This window comes from Schistocerca gregaria, unplaced genomic scaffold (assembly GCF_023897955.1).
Source record: "Schistocerca gregaria isolate iqSchGreg1 unplaced genomic scaffold, iqSchGreg1.2 ptg001039l, whole genome shotgun sequence".
Taxonomy (NCBI): Eukaryota; Metazoa; Arthropoda; class Insecta; order Orthoptera; family Acrididae; genus Schistocerca; species Schistocerca gregaria.
Genome location: NW_026062386.1, coordinates 147,501 through 152,500, shown reverse-complemented (window position 1 = coordinate 152,500; position 5,000 = coordinate 147,501). Strand labels below are relative to the sequence as shown.

The 5,000-nt window shown below is 53.3% G+C and overlaps 1 non-coding gene across 1 annotated transcript in view; it reads right to left on the bottom strand.

The window, feature by feature from the left end:
• Positions 1-1,349, bottom strand: part of LOC126327303 (small subunit ribosomal RNA) — a 1,893-nt gene extending 544 nt beyond the window's left edge. Inside the window, exon 1 of the ribosomal RNA XR_007561138.1 lies at positions 1-1,349. This exon is cut by the window's left edge and continues 544 nt beyond it. This is a non-coding gene — a ribosomal RNA (small subunit ribosomal RNA).
• Positions 1,350-5,000: the final 3,651 nt, after the last annotated feature.

Below are 5,000 nucleotides of genomic sequence, written 5' to 3'. Positions count from 1 at the left end.
CACCCACCGAATCAAGAAAGAGCTATCAATCTGTCAATCCTTCCGGTGTCCGGGCCTGGTGAGGTTTCCCGTGTTGAGTCAAATTAAGCCGCAGGCTCCACTCCTGGTGGTGCCCTTCCGTCAATTCCTTTAAGTTTCAGCTTTGCAACCATACTTCCCCCGGAACCCAAAAGCTTTGGTTTCCCGGAGGCTGCCCGCCGAGTCATCGGAGGAACTGCGGCGGATCGCTGGCTGGCATCGTTTATGGTTAGAACTAGGGCGGTATCTGATCGCCTTCGAACCTCTAACTTTCGTTCTTGATTAATGAAAACATACTTGGCAAATGCTTTCGCTTCTGTTCGTCTTGCGACGATCCAAGAATTTCACCTCTAACGTCGCAATACGAATGCCCCCGCCTGTCCCTATTAATCATTACCTCGGGTTCCGAAAACCAACAAAATAGAACCGAGGTCCTATTCCATTAGTCCATGCACACAGTATTCAGGCGGGCTTGCCTGCTTTAAGCACTCTAATTTGTTCAAAGTAAACGTGCCGGCCCACCGAGACACTCAACTAAGAGCACCCTGGTAGGATTTCAACGGGGTCCGCCTCGGGACGCGCAAGCACGCCTTCGGCTCGCCCCACCGGCAGGACGTCCCACGATACATGCCAGTTAAACACCGACGGGCGGTGAACCAACAGCGTGGGACACAAATCCAACTACGAGCTTTTTAACCGCAACAACTTTAATATACGCTATTGGAGCTGGAATTACCGCGGCTGCTGGCACCAGACTTGCCCTCCAATAGATACTCGTTAAAGGATTTAAAGTGTACTCATTCCGATTACGGGGCCTCGGATGAGTCCCGTATCGTTATTTTTCGTCACTACCTCCCCGTGCCGGGAGTGGGTAATTTGCGCGCCTGCTGCCTTCCTTGGATGTGGTAGCCGTTTCTCAGGCTCCCTCTCCGGAATCGAACCCTGATTCCCCGTTACCCGTTACAACCATGGTAGGCGCAGAACCTACCATCGACAGTTGATAAGGCAGACATTTGAAAGATGCGTCGCCGGTACGAGGACCGTGCGATCAGCCCAAAGTTATTCAGAGTCACCAAGGCAAACGGACCAGACGAGCCAATCCGATTGGTTTTGATCTAATAAAAGCGTCCCTTCCATCTCTGGTCGGGACTCTGTTTGCATGTATTAGCTCTAGAATTACCACAGTTATCCAAGTAACGTGGGTACGATCTAAGGAACCATAACTGATTTAATGAGCCATTCGCGGTTTCACCTTAATGCGGCTTGTACTGAGACATGCATGGCTTAATCTTTGAGACAAGCATATGACTACTGGCAGGATCAACCAGGGAGCTGCGTCAACGAGAGCTGAGCAGCCGGCCGCCCGGGAGTGTGTCCCGAGGGCCCGCGCGAACACGCAAGCGTCCGCTCAATTATTCTGCAAACAGGAGGAGGCTGAGCTCCCCTGCACGATACACCTCGAAACCCTCTCAGGTCCCGGCGGCGCGCAGCGCCGTCCTAAGTACTTGGTCGGGTTCGAGAGAGGCGCAATCGCCCGGAGATAGGCGAGTAGACGCTTTCAGTGCGAACACCCGTGCTCCCAACTGAGCTTGCCGCTGCCGACAGAGGCCCGGGAGCGTGCTGTCGTGGCATTGCCGGCGGGAAACAACACGCGCCACCTACGGTGACCGGCAGCTCCAACGCCAGCGCCACAGAAGGGCAAAGCCCCACTTGGGTGCAGAAGCGAACTCTCCCAGCACAGCGCACGCGCCAACACGTCCGCAGAGCTGCGATACAAACCACCTGCGAGAACCGCTGGGGGCGACCGAGCAGCAGACGGCGTCGCGACGCCGAGTGCCGGGCGGCGGCGCATCCTCAACGCACACAGTCCGCAATCGGACCAGCACACTGCAGATGTCCACCGCGCTTCGCACCGGGCTCGGCAGAACCCACTTTGGCCGCCTGGCGCCGCGCGCAGGGTGCGCCGGCGCATAGCTGGGACGCCAGCCGGGCCCGTCGGCCGGCGCTCCTGCCACTGGGCGCCCCCCACCAGCCGGCTGTAGTGCGTGCGCTCACGCAGCGCGCGGCCAGCACGCCGGGCGGCCCCCCCTCACCGGCCGGGGACTGTCCCGCCAAGCCACAGCCTCGTATCGCTTCATACCCACATGGCCAACTCAGGTTCGGGGGCATGGCGGGTACCGCCGAAACAACCGGTTCACAGATGTACCGATCGTCGCTATCACCGATGCACCTGCAGCGCGAACAACCGCTCAACAACTGATTTCCAGTTCATTTGCGGATCTTTGGCAGCAAACGTATACGTCAATCTACATTTGCGAAATCTACGATTCTGGCATGCCTGCATGTTATGTGTCACGACACGCTACATCAGCCCACATACACACTGCGGCATGTACACGAGAGAACACGTGGAAGATGGTCCGCGCACGTGTGCAATGTCCCTTGCGCGGTCGACTGTCAACCGGCCTCTGTAGCATGTCGCAGATGTGGAACGCGGTCCACCGTGCTATCATGTTGTGTGGGGCAATACGATTAAATAGGAAAACCCTCGTCGCTACATCAACAGACGGCTCACGCTGATTCCCGGCAGAGGGAGGAGGGGGGGGGGGGGGGCCAACATGCAATACTTTCGTCCGTACCTACTTACCACATGTCTGTACGGCGTACAACAGTGCAATCTCGCTGTAATGGGGAGACGAGACAAGTAGCATCGTGCACAACATATGGCCCTTATGATTCGCCATTGTAGGGCGCAGCCGGTGTACGGTCAAGCATGTGCCACATTATGTCACTCAGTACGTAACGACGGATGATCAGTGTGGGTTACGCGTACATCAGCGGACAGTCCACACAGGCCGTACCACAACGTACACTGACTGCATCGACAACCGAATGCAACTGAACAGCTGCAAGGCTCATTTCACAAACAAACGCCTGACCGACCAGCTTGGAAGGGCAGGAGGGGAGGGCGATATTCGTTCTGTAGCGGTACACCCTTCCAGTGGTTAGCGGGACTGTGTAGAAAGTACGCAACACTCGAAAGACCTTTATGTGAGGGTACGCACCATGGCATCAAGAAATACACATGACACCAGAGGATCCAAGCAGTGAACTATGTTCAGAGGGTTGCTGTTAGGCAAAGCTACATTCCTGTGACGTTACATGTGACAGTTAAGGTGCAGTGTAAGTTAGGTTAAGGTGCAGTGTAAGTTAGGTTAAGGTGCAGTGTAAGTTAGGTTAAGGTGCAGTGTAAGTTAGGTTAAGGTGCAGTGTAAGTTAGGTTAAGGTGCAGTGTAAGTTAGGTTAAGGTGCAGTGTAAGTTAGGTTAAGGTGCAGTGTAAGTTAGGTTAAGGTGCAGTGTAACTTAGGTTAAGGTGCAGTGTAAGTTAGGTTAAGGTGCAGTGTAACTTAGGTTAAGGTGCAGTGTAACTTAGGTTAAGGTGCAGTGTAACTTAGGTTAAGGTGCAGTGTAACTTAGGTTAAGGTGCAGTGTAACTTAGGTTAAGGTGCAGTGTAACTTAGGTTAAGGTGCAGTGTAACTTAGGTTAAGGTGCAGTGTAAGTTAGGTTAAGGTGCAGTGTAAGTTAGGTTAAGGTGCAGTGTAACTTAGGTTAAGGTGCAGTGTAACTTAGGTTAAGGTGCAGTGTAAGTTAGGTTAAGGTGCAGTGTAACTTAGGTTAAGGTGCAGTGTAACTTAGGTTAAGGTGCAGTGTAACTTAGGTTAAGGTGCAGTGTAACTTAGGTTAAGGTGCAGTGTAAGTTAGGTTAAGGTGCAGTGTAAGTTAGGTTAAGGTGCAGTGTAAGTTAGGTTAAGGTGCAGCGTAACTTAGGTTAAGGTGCAGCGTAACTTAGGTTAAGGTGCAGCGTAACTTAGGTTAAGGTGCAGCGTAACTTAGGTTAAGGTGCAGCGTAACTTAGGTTAAGGTGCAGCGTAACTTAGGTTAAGGTGCAGCGTGGGTTAGGTTAGGGGCCAACGTGGGTTAGGTTAGGGGCCAACGTGGGTTAGGTTAGGGGCCAACGTGGGTTAGGTTAGGGGCCAACGTGGGTTAGGTTAGGGGCCAACGTGGGTTAGGTTAGGGGCCAACGTGGGTTAGGTTAGGGGCCAACGTGGGTTAGGTTAGGGGCCAACGTGGGTTAGGTTAGGGGCCAACGTGGGTTAGGTTAGGGGCCAACGTGGGTTAGGTTAGGGGCCAACGTGGGTTAGGTTAGGGGCCAACGTGGGTTAGGTTAGGGGCCAACGTGGGTTAGGTTAAGGGCCAACGTGGGTTAGGTTAAGGGCCAACGTGGGTTAGGTTAAGGGCCAACGTGGGTTAGGTTAAGGGCCAACGTGGGTTAGGTTAAGGGCCAACGTGGGTTAGGTTAAGGGCCAACGTGGGTTAGGTTAAGGGCCAACGTGGGTTAGGTTAAGGGCCAACGTGGGTTAGGTTAAGGGCCAACGTGGGTTAGGTTAAGGGCCAACGTGGGTTAGGTTAAGGGCCAACGTGGGTTAGGTTAAGGGCCAACGTGGGTTAGGTTAAGGGCCAACGTGGGTTAGGTTGCCAGAGATGTGTCAAATCAGGATGTACGTTTGGCTGGTGTCAGGTGGTGGGTTGGTTCGATGCCTTTATAAGGGGTGTGGCCAAAGGGTATTTTATTACTTGTACCTTTTGTGTTGTGGCGTGGCGTTGCGTCCTGTGTTGATACTGGGTGGACCACTGTGGGTGTTGCTGGCTGATTTGAGCTGCGTTGTTTGCGGGTGATGTGAGACATTCTGTCTTATTAGTGGACGTGACGTTCCTCTTGTCGTTGTTTGGATAGTGTCCTGTGGCAGCGAGGATAAAATGGATGTTGTTGAACGATAGTGCTTTGGTGCTTTCGCTTTGTTACACACAGAGTGGACTGTGAGATAGGGTGACTGGGTCGAGTGCGGTTCACACTGTCCTCCCCAGTTTACAGTATGTATCATCTATGTATGTGGTCCTGCATCATTTACTAAGGAGGGA